Below are 12449 nucleotides of genomic sequence, written 5' to 3'. Positions count from 1 at the left end.
CCGAATAAATGAGAGAGAGAGAGAGAGAGAGAGAGAAGTTAAAACAAAGATGATCCTCAGATATACCAAGAGACAGAGATAGCAATTAAACAGGTAGAGACAAAAGTAAGGCAAAGAGATAAATGAGATAGAGAGAGAGAGTAGAGAGACAATGAGAGAAGAGAAAAGATGATCCTCAGATATATAAGAGACAGACAGTTAATTAAACATAAAAGAAAAGGCAGACTGAGATAAGAGAGAGAGAGAGAGAGAGAGAGAGAGAGAGAGAGAGAGAGTAAACAAAGATGATCCTCAGATATATAAGAGACAGAGATAGGTTAAAAAACATAAAAGAAAAAGGCAACTCCAGATAAAATGAGAGAGACAGATGAGAGAGAGAGAGAGAGAGAGAGAGATTAAAGAGAGACAGAACAAAGATGATCCTCAGATATATAAGTAAAAGAGATAGAGATAAATTAAACATAAAAGAAAAGGCAATTGATCCTCAGAGATAAGAGACAGAGATAGGGTTAATTAAACATAAAAGAGAAAGAACCTGAGATAAATGAGAGAGAGAGATCCCCAGAGAGAGAAGAGAAAACAAAGATGATCCTCAGATATATAAGAGACAGATAGAATTAAACATAAAAGAAAAAGGCAATTCCGAGATAAATGAGAGAGAGAGAGAGAGAGAGAGAGAGAGTTAAAACAAAGATGATCCTCAAATATAAGAGACAGAGAGTTAATTAAACATAAAAGAAAAGGCAACCTGAGATAAATGAGAGAGAGAGAGAGAGAGAGAGAGAGAGAGTTAGATGATCCTCAGATATATAAGAGACAGAGATAGGTTAATTAAACAAAAAGAAAAGGCAACCTGAGATAAATGAGAGAGAGAGAGAGAGAGAGAGAGAGAGAGTTAAAACAAAAGATGATCCAGATATATAAGAGACAGAGATAGGGTTAATTAAACATAAAAGAAAAGGCAACCTGAGATAAATGAGAGAGAGAGAGAGAGAGAGAGAGAGAGAGAGAGAGTTAAACAAAGATGATCCTCAGATATATAAGAGACAGAGATAGGGTTAATTAAACATAAAAGAAAAAGGCAACCTGAGATAAAATGAGAGAGAGAGAGAGAGAGAGAGAGAGAGTTAAAACAAAGATGATCCTCAGATATATAAGAGACAGAGATAGGGTTAATTAAACATAAAAGAAAAAAGGCAACCTGAGATAAATGAGAGAGAGAGAGAGAGAGAGAGAGAGAGAGTTAAAACAAAGATGATCCTCAGATATATAAGAGACAGAGATAGGGTTAATTAAACATAAAAGAAAAAAAAAAGGCAACCTGAGATAAATGAGAGAGAGAGAGAGAGAGAGAGAGAGAGAGTTAAAAACAAAGATGATCCTCAGATATATAAGAGACAGAGATAGGGTTAATTAAACATAAAAGAAAAGGCAACCTGAGATAAATGAGAGAGAGAGAGAGAGAGAGAGAGAGAGAGTTAAAAACAAAGATGATCCTCAGATATATAAGAGACAGAGATAGGAAAAAAGGCAACCTGAGATAAATGAAACAGAAAAGAAAAGAGTTAAACAAAGATGATCCTCAGAGAGAAGAATAGGTTAATTAAACATAAAAGAAAAGGCAACCTGAGATAAATGAGAGAGAGAGAGAGAGAGAGAGTTAAAACAAAGATGATCCTCAGATATATAAGAGACAGAGATAGGGTTAATTAAACATAAAAAAAAGAACCTGAGATAAATGAGAGAGAGAGAGAGAGAGAGAGAGAGAGAGAGAGTTAAAACAAAGATGATCCTCAGATATATAAGAGACAGAGATAAATTAAACATAAAAGAAAAAGGCAACCTGAGATAAATGAGAGAGAGAGAGAGAGAGAGAGTTAAAAAACAAAGATGATCCTCAGATATATAAGAGACAGAGATAGGTTAATTAAACATAAAAGAAAAAGGCAACCTAAATGAGATAAAATGAGAGAGAAAGAGAGAGAGAGATAGAGAGAGAGAGTTAAAACAAAGATGATCCTCAGATATATAAGAGAGACAGAGATAGGGTTAATTAAACATAAAAGAAAAAGGCAACTCTGAGATAAATGAGAGAGAGAGAGAGAGAGAGAGAGAGAGTTAAAACAAAGATGATCCTCAGATATATAAGAGACAGAGATAGGGTTAATTAAACATAAAAGAAAAAGGCAACCTCCAGGTATATAAGAGACAGAGATAAATGAGAGAGAGAGAGAGAGAGAGAGAGAGAGAGAGAGTTAAAACAAAGATGATCCTCAGATATATAAGAGACAGAGATAGGGTTAATTAAACATAAAAGAAAAAGGCAACTCCGAGATAAATGAGAGAGAGAGAGAGAGAGAGAGAGAGAGAGTAAAACAAAGATGATCCTCAGATATATAAGACAGAGAAAAAGGCAAGAGATAAATAATTAAAACAAAGATGATCCTCAGATATATAAGAGAAGAATAGGTTAATTAAACATAAAAGAAAAGGCAACTCCGAGATAAATGAGAGAGAGAGAGAGAGAGAGAGAGAGAGTTAAAACAAAGATGATCCTCAGATATATAAGAGACATAAAAGAAAAGGCATAGATTAAACATAAAGAGAGAGAGAGTTAAACAAAGATGATCCTCAGATATATAAGAGACAGAGATAAATTAAACATAAAAGAAAAAAAGAACCTGAGATAAATGAGAGAGAGAGAGAGAGAGAGAGAGAGAGAGTTAAAACAAAGATGATCCTCAGATATATAAGAGACAGAGATAGGGTTAATTAAACATAAAAGAAAAAGGCAACTCTGAGATAAATGAGAATGAGAGAGAGAGAGAGAGAGAGAGAGAGAGTTAAAACAAAGATGATCCTCAGATATATAAGAGACAGAGATAGGGTTAATTAAACATAAAAAGAAAAATGGCAACCTCAGATATATAAGAGACAGAGATAAATTAAACATAAAAGAAAAAGGCAACTCTGAGATAAATGAGAGAGAGAGAGAGAGAGAGAGAGAGTTAAAACAAAGATGATCCTCAGATATATAAGAGACAGAGATAGGGTTAATTAAACATAAAAGAAAAAGGCAACTCGATAAATAAGATGAGAGAGAGAGAGAGAGAGAGAGAGAGAGTTAAAACAAAGATGATCCTCAGATATATAAGAGACAGAGATAGGGTTAATTAAACATAAAAGAAAAGGCAACTCTGAGATAAATGAGAGAGAGAGAGAGAGAGAGAGAGAGAGAGAGTTAAAACAAAGATGATCCTCAGATATATAAGAGACAGAGATAGGGTTAATTAAACATAAAAGAAAAAAGGCAACTCCGAGATAAATGAGAGAGAGAGAGAGAGAGAGAGAGAGAGAGTTAAACAAAGATGATCCTCAGATATATAAGAGACAGAGATAGGTTAATTAAACATAAAAGAAAAAGGCAACCTGAGATAAATGAGAGAGAGAGAGAAAGAGAGAGAGAGAGTTAAACAAAGATGATCCTCAGATATATAAGAGACAGAGATAGGTTAATTAAACATAAAAGAAAAAGGCAACTCCAGAGATAAATGAGAGAGAGAGAGAGAGAGAGAGAGTTAAAACAAAAGATGATCCTCAGATATATAAGAGACAGAGATAGGTTAATTAAACATAAAAGAAAAAGGCAACTCTGAGATAAATGAGAGAGAGAGAGAGAGAGAGAGAGAGAGAGTTAAAACAAAGATGATCCTCAGATATATAAGAGACAGAGATAGGTTAATTAAACATAAAAGAAAAGGCAACTCCGAGATAAATGAGAGAAGAGAGAGAGAGAGAGAGAGAGAGAGTTAAAAACAAAGATGATCCTCAGATATATAAGAGACAGACATAAAAGAAAAAGCAATTAAACAAAAAGAAAAAAGAGAAGAGAGAGATGAGATAAATGAGAACTCCGAGATAAATGAGAGAGAGAGAGAGAGAGAGAGAGAGTTAAAAACAAAGATGATCCTCAGATATATAAGAGACAGAGATAGGTTAATTAAACATAAAAGAAAAAGGCAACCTGAGATAAATGAGAGATAGAGAGAGAGAGAGAGAGAGAGAGTTAAAACAAAGATGATCCTCAGATATATAAGAGACAGAGATAGGTTAATTAAACATAAAAGAAAAAGGCAACTCCGAGATAAATGAGAGAGAGAGAGAGAGAGAGAGAGAGAGAGTTAAAACAAAGATGATCCTCAGATATATAAGAGACAGAGATAGGGTTAATTAAACATAAAAGAAAAAGGCAACTCCTGAGATAAATGAGAGAGAGAGAGAGAGAGAGAGAGAGAGAGAGTTAAAACAAAGATGATCCTAAAACAGATATATAAGAGACAGAGATAGGGTTAATTAAACATAAAAGAAAAAGGCAACCTGAGATAAATGAGAGAGAGAGAGAGAGAGAGAGAGAGAGAGAGTTAAAACAAAGATGATCCTCAGATATATAAGAGACAGAGATAGGTTAATTAAACATAAAAGTTAATTAAACATAAAAGAAAAAGAGGCAACATAAGATAAATGAGAGAGAGAGAGAGAGAGAGAGAGAGAGAGAGTTAAAACAAAGATGATCCTCAGATATATAAGAGACAGAGATAGGGTTAATTAAACATAAAAAGAAAAAGGCAACTCTGAGATAAATGAGAGAGAGAGAGAGAGAGAGAGAGAGAGAGAGTTAAAACAAAGATGATCCTCAGATATATAAGAGACAGAGATAGGGTTAATTAAACATAAAAGAAAAAGGCAACCTGAGATAAATGAGAGAGAGAGAGATATAAGAGAGAATTAAACATAAAAGAAAAAGAGATAAATGAGAGTTAGAAGAGAGAGAGAGAGAGAGTTAAAACAAAGATGATCCTCAGAGATATTAATTAAAACATAAAAGAAAAGAGAGATAAATGAGAGAGAGAGAGAGAGAGAGAGAGAGAGAGAGTTAGATGATCCTCAGGGTTAATTAAACATAAAAAAAGAAAAGATAAATGAGAGAGAGAGAGAGAGAGAGAGAGAGAGAGAGAGTTAAAACAAAGATGATCCTCAGATATATAAGAGACAGAGATAGGTTAATTAAACATAAAAGAAAAAGGCAACTCTGAGATAAATGAGAGAGAGAGAGAGAGAGAGAGAGAGAGAGAGTTAAAACAAAGATGATCCTCAGATATTAATTAAAACATAAAAGAAAAAGAACAGATAAATGAGAGAGAGAGAGAGAGAGAGAGAGAGAAAAACAAAGATGATCCTCAGATATAATTAAAAACATAAAAGAAAAAGGCAACTCTGAGATAAATGAGAGAGAGAGAGAGAGAGAGAGAGAGAGAGAGTTAAACAAAGATGATCCTCAGATATATAAGAGACAGAGATAGGGGTTAATTAAACATAAAAGAAAAAGGCAACCTGAGATAAATGAGAGAGAGAGAGAGAGAGAGAGAGAGAGTTAAAACAAAGATGATCCTCAGATATATAAGAGACAGAGATAGGGTTAATTAAACATAAAAGAAAAAGGCAACTCCGAGATAAATGAGAGAGAGAGAGAGAGAGAGAGAGAGAGAGAGAGAGTTAAAACAAAGATGATCCTCAGATATATAAGAGACAGAGATAGGGTTAATTAAACATAAAAGAAAAAGGCAACCTGAGATAAATGAGAGAGAGAGAGAGAGAGAGAGAGAGAGAGAGAGAGTAAAACAAAGATGATCCTCAGATATATAAGAGACAGAGATAGGTTAATTAAACATAAAAGAAAAAGGCAACCTGAGATAAATGAGAGAGAGAGAGAGAGAGAGAGAGAGAGTAAAACAAAGATGATCCTCAGATATATAAGAGACAGAGATAGGTTAATTAAACATAAAAGAAAAAGGCAACCTGAGATAAATGAGAGAGAGAGAGAGAGAGAGAGAGAGAGAGTTAAAACAAAGATGATCCTCAGATATATAAGAGACAGAGATAGGTTAATTAAACATAAAAGAAAAAGGCAACCTGAGATAAATGAGAGAGAGAGAGAGAGAGAGAGAGAGAGAGTTAAAACAAAGATGATCCTCAGATATATAAGAGACAGAGATAGGGTTAATTAAACATAAAAGAAAAAGGCAACCTGAGATAAATGAGAGAGAGAGAGAGAGAGAGAGAGAGAGTTAAAACAAAGATGATCCTCAGATATATAAGAGACAGAGATAGGGTTAATTAAACATAAAAGAAAAAGGCAACTCCGAGATAAATGAGAGAGAGAGAGAGAGAGAGAGAGAGAGTTAAAACAAAGATGATCCTCAGATATATAAGAGACAGAGATAGGGTTAATTAAACATAAAAGAAAAAGGCAACTCCGAGATAAATGAGAGAGAGAGAGAGAGAGAGAGAGAGAGAGTTAAAACAAAGATGATCCTCAGATATATAAGAGACAGAGATAGGTTAATTAAACATAAAAGAAAAAAGGCAACTGAGATAAATGAGAGAGAGAGAGAGAGAGAGAGAGAGAGAGTTAAAACAAAGATGATCCTCAGATATATAAGAGACAGAGATAGGGTTAATTAAACATAAAAGAAAAAGGCAACTCCGAGATAAATGAGAGAGAGAGAGAGAGAGAGAGAGTTAAAACAAAGATGATCCTCAGATATATAAGAGACAGAGATAGGGTTAATTAAACATAAAAGAAAAGGCAACTCTGAGATAAAATGAGAGAGAGAGAGAGAGAGAGAGAGAGAGAGAGAGTTAAAACAAAGATGATCCTCAGATATATAAGAGACAGAGATAGGTTAATTAAACATAAAAGAAAAAGGCAACTCCGAGATAAATGAGAGAGAGAGAGAGAGAGAGAGAAAAACAAAGATGATCCTCAGATATAAAGAGACAAAGATGAATTAAACCTCAGATAAATGAGAGAGAGAGAGAGAGAGAGTTAATTAAACAAAGATGATCCTCAGATATATAAGAGAAGAGATAGTTAATTAAACATAAAAGAAAAAGGCAACCTGAGAGAGAGAGAGAGAGAGAGAGAGAGAGAGAGAGTTAAAACAAAGATGATCCTCAGATATATAAGAGACAGAGATAGGGTTAATTAAACATAAAAGAAAAAGGCAACCTAAATGAGATTAAAACAAAGATGAGATATATAAGAGAGAGAGAGAGAGAAAAGGCAACTCCGAGATAAATGAGAGAGAGAGAGAGAGAAAAGTTAAAAACAAAGATGATCCTCAGATATATAAGAGACAGAGATAGGGTTAATTAAACATAAAAGAAAAGGCAACTCCCGAGATAAATGAGAGAGAGAGAGAGAGAGTTAAAACAAAGATGATCCTCAGATATATAGAGAGAGAGATAAAAGGTTAAAAAAAAGATGAAAAGATATATAAGAGACAGAGATAGGGTTAGATAAACATAAAAGAAAAAGGCAACTCTGAGATAAATGAGAGAGAGAGAGAGAGAGAGAGAGAGAGAGAGAGTTAAAACAAAGATGATCCTCAGATATATAAGAGACAGAGATAGGGTTAATTAAACATAAAAAGAAAAAGGCAACTCCAGAGATAAATGAGAGAGAGAGAGAGAGAGAGAGAGAGAGTTAAAACAAAGATGATCCTCAGATATATAAGAGACAGAGATAGGTTAATTAAACATAAAAGAAAAGGCAACCTGAGATAAATGAAAGATAAAGAGAGAAAGAGTTAAAACAAAGATGATCCTCAGATATATAAGATAGGGTTAATTAAACATAAAAGAAAAAGGCAACCTGAGATAAATGAGAGAGAGAGAGAGAGAGAGAGAGTTAAAACAAAGATGATCCTCAGATATATAAGAGACAGAGATAGGTTAATTAAACATAAAAGAAAAGGCAACCTGAGATAAATGAGAGAGAGAGAGAGAGAGAGAGAGAGAGAGAAAACAAAGATGATCCTCAGATATATAAGAGACAGAGATAGGTTAATTAAACATAAAAGAAAAAGGCAACTCTGAGATAAATGAGAGAGAGAGAGAGAGAGAGAGAGAGAGTTAAAACAAAGATGATCCTCAGATATATAAGAGACAGAGATAGGTTAATTAAACATAAAAGAAAAAAAAGGCAACCTGAGATAAATGAGAGAGAGAGAGAGAGAGAGAGAGAGTTAAAACAAAGATGATCCTCAGATAATAAGAGACAGAGATAGGGTTAATTAAACATAAAAGAAAAAAGCAACCTGAGATAAATGAGAGAGAGAGAGAGAGAGAGAGAGAGAGAGTTAGAGATCCTCAGTTAAAACAAAGATGATCCTCAGATATATAAGAGACAGAGATAGGGGTTAATTAAACATAAAAGAAAAAGGCAACTCTGAGATAAATGAGAGAGAGAGAGAGAGAGAGAGAGAGAGTTAAAACAAAGATGATCCTCAGATATATAAGAGACAGAGATAGGGTTAATTAAACATAAAAGAAAAAGGCAACCTGAGATAAATGAGAGAGAGAGAGAGAGAGAGAGAGAGAGAGAGAGAGAGGGTTAAAACAAAGATGATCCTCAGATATATAAGAGACAGAGATAGGGTTAATTAAACATAAAAGAAAAGGCAACTCTGAGATAAATGAGAGAGAGAGAGAGAGAGAGAGAGAGAGAGTTAAAACAAAGATGATCCTCAGATATATAAGAGACAGAGATAGGGTTAATTAAACATAAAAGAAAAAGGCAACTCCGAGATAAATGAGAGAGAGAGAGAGAGAGAGAGAGAGAGAGTTAAACAAAGATGATCCTCAGATATATAAGAGACAGAGATAGGGTTAATTAAACATAAAAGAAAAAGGCAACTCCGAGATAAATGAGAGAGAGAGAGAGAGAGAGAGAGAGAGAGAGGGTAAAAACATAAAGATGATCCTCAGATAAAAGAGACAGAGATAGAATTAAACATAAAAGAAAAAGGCAACCTGAGATAAAACTGAGAGAGAGAGAGAGAGAGAGAGAGAGAGAGAGAGTTAAAACAAAGATGATCCTCAGATATATAAGAGACAGAGATAGGGTTAATTAAACATAAAAGAAAAAGGCAACTCCGATAAATGAGAGAGAGAGAGAGAGAGAGAGAGAGAGAGAGTTAAAACAAAGATGATCCTCAGATATATAAGAGACAGAGATAGGTTAATTAAACATAAAAGAAAAAAGCAACCTGAGATAAATGAGAGAGAGAGAGAGAGAGAGAGAGAGAGTTAAAACAAAGATGATCCTCAGATATATAAGAGACAGAGATAGGGTTAATTAAACATAAAAGAAAAAGGCAACTCTGAGATAAATGAGAGAGAGAGAGAGAGAGAGAGAGAGAGTTAAAACAAAGATGATCCTCAAATATAAACAGATGATTAATTAAACATAAAAGAAAAAGGCAACTCAGATAAATAAGAGAGAGAGAGAGAGAGAGAGAGAGAGTTAAAACAAAGATGATCCTCAGATATATAAGAGACAGAGATAGGTTAATTAAACATAAAAGAAAAAGGCAACCTGAGATAAATGAGAGAGAGAGAGAGAGAGAGAGAGAGAGAGTTAAAACAAAGATGATCCTCAGATATATAAGAGACAGAGATAGGGTTAATTAAACATAAAAGAAAAAGGCAACCTGAGATAAATGAGAGAGAGAGAGAGAGAGAGAGAGAGAGAGTTAAAACAAAGATGATCCTCAGATATATAAGAGACAGAGATAGGGTTAATTAAACATAAAAGAAAAAGGCAACTCTGAGATAAATGAGAGAGAGAGAGAGAGAGAGAGAGAGAGAGAGATAGGGAGTTAAAACAAAGATGATCCTCAGATATATAAGAGACAGAGATAGGGTTAATTAAACATAAAAGAAAAAAAAAGGCAACCTGAGATAAATGAGAGAGAGAGAGAGAGAGAGAGAGAGAGAGAGTTAAAACAAAGATGATCCTCAGATATATAAGAGACAGAGATAGGGTTAATTAAACATAAAAGAAAAAACTCTGGATAAATGAGAGAGAGAGATGAGAGAGAGAGAGAGAGAGTTAAAACAAAGATGATCCTCAGATATATAAGAGATAAATAGGGTTAATTAAACATAAAAGAAAAAAAGAGAGAGAGAGAGAGAGAGAGAGAGAGAGAGAGAGAGTTAAAACAAAGATGATCCTCAGATATATAAGAGACAGAGATAGGTTAATTAAACATAAAAGAAAAAGGCAACTCTGAGATAAATGAGAGAGAGAGAGAGAGAGAGAGAGAGAGAAAAAACAAAGATGATCCTCAGATATATAAGAGACAGAGATAGGGTTAATTAAACATAAAAGAAAAAGGCAACTCCGAGATAAATGAGAGAGAGAGAGAGAGAGAGAGAGAGAGAGTTAAAACAAAGATGATCCTCAGATATATAAGAGACAGAGATAGGGTTAATTAAACATAAAAGAAAAAAAAGGAGATAAATGGTTAAAACAAAGATGATCCTCAGATATATAAGAGACAGAGATAGAGGTTAAAAACATAAAAGAAAAAGGCAACTCTGAGATAAATGAGAGAGAGAGAGAGAGAGAGAGAGAGAGTTAAAACAAAGATGATCCTCAGATATATAAGAGACAGAGATAGGGTTAATTAAACATAAAAGAAAAGGCAACTCCAGATATAAATGAGAGAGAGGAGAGGTTAATTAAACATAAAAGAAAAGGCAGAGTTAAACAAAGAGAGAGAGAGTTAAAACAAAGATGATCCTCAGATATATAAGAGACAGAGATAGGGTTAATTAAACATAAAAGAAAAAGGCAACCTGAGATAAATGAGAGAGAAATGAGAGAGAGAGAGAGAGAGAGAGTTAAAACAAAGATGATCCTCAGATATATAAGAGACAGAGATAGGGTTAATTAAACATAAAAGAAAAAGGCAACTGAGATAAATGAGAGAGAGAGAGAGAGAGAGAGAGAGAGTTAAAACAAAGATGATCCTCAGATATATAAGAGACAGAGATAGGGTTAATTAAACATAAAAGAAAAAGGCAACTCTGAGATAAATGAGAGAGAGAGAGAGAGAGAGAGAGAGATGATCCTCAGATATATAAGAGACAGAGATAAAAAACAAAAAGATGATCCCTCAGATATATAAGAGACAGAGATAGGGTTAATTAAACATAAAAGAAAAAGGCAACTCTGAGATAAATGAGAGAGAGAGAGAGAGAGAGAGAGAGAGTTAAAACAAAGATGATCCTCAGATATATAAGAGACAGAGATAGGGTTAAACAAAAAGAAAAAGGCAACTTAAACATAAAAGAAAAATAGGCAAAACATAAAAGAAAAAGGCAACTCCTGAGATAAATGAGAGAGAGAGAGAGAGAGAGAGAGAGAGAGTTAAAACAAAGATGATCCTCAGATATATAAGAGACAGAGATAGGGTTAATTAAACATAAAAGAAAAAGATAAATGCAACTCAGATATATAAGAGATAAAAACATAAAAGAAAAGAGAGATAAATGAGAGAGAGAGAGAGAGAGAGAGAGAGTTAAAACAAAGATGATCCTCAGATATATAAGAGACAGAGATAGGTTAATTAAACATAAAAGAAAAAGGCAACCTGAGATAAATGAGAGAGAGAGAGAGAGAGAGAGAGAGAGAGTTAAAACAAAGATGATCCTCAGATATATAAGAGACAGAGATAGGGTTAATTAAACATAAAAGAAAAAGGCAACTCCGAGATAAATGAGAGAGAGAGAGAGAGAGAGAGAGAGAGAGAGTTAAAACAAAGATGATCCTCAGATATATAAGAGACAGAGATAGGGTTAATTAAACATAAAAGAAAAGGCAACTCAGAGATAAATGAGAGAGAGAGAGAGAGAGAGAGAGAGAGAGTTAAAACAAAGATGATCCTCAGATATATAAGAGACAGAGATAGGTTAATTAAACATAAAAGAAAAAGGCAACCTGAGATAAATGAGAGAGAGAGAGAGAGAGAGAGAGAGAGAGTTAAAACAAAGATGATCCTCAGATATATAAGAGACAGAGATAGGGTTAATTAAACATAAAAGAAAAAAGGCAACTCTGAGATAAATGAGAGAGAGAGAGAGAGAGAGAGAGAGTTAAACAAAGATGATCCTCAGATATATAAGAGACAGAGATAGGGTTAATTAAACATAAAAGAAAAAGGCAACTCTGAGATAAATGAGAGAGAGAGAGAGAGAGAGAGAGAGAGAAAACAAAGAGAGTTAAAACAAAGATGATCCTCAGATATATAAGAGACAGAGATAGGGTTAATTAAACATAAAAGAAAAAGGCAACTCTGAGATAAATGAGAGAGAGAGAGAGAGAGAGAGAGAGAGAGAGTTAAACAAAGATGATCCTCAGATATATAAGAGACAGAGATAGGGTTAATTAAACATAAAAGAAAAAGGCAACTCCTGAGATAAATGAGAGAGAGAGAGAGAGAGAGAGAGAGAGAGTTAAACAAAGATGATCCTCAGATATATAAGAGACAGAGATAGGGTTAATTAAACATAAAAGAAAAAGGCAACCTGAGATAAATGAG

Source organism: Macrobrachium rosenbergii, chromosome 22 (genome assembly GCF_040412425.1).
Source record: "Macrobrachium rosenbergii isolate ZJJX-2024 chromosome 22, ASM4041242v1, whole genome shotgun sequence".
Lineage (NCBI taxonomy): Eukaryota > Metazoa > Arthropoda > Malacostraca > Decapoda > Palaemonidae > Macrobrachium > Macrobrachium rosenbergii.
The sequence above is the reverse complement of the archived record's forward strand: the minus strand, read 5'-3'. Positions refer to the sequence as shown.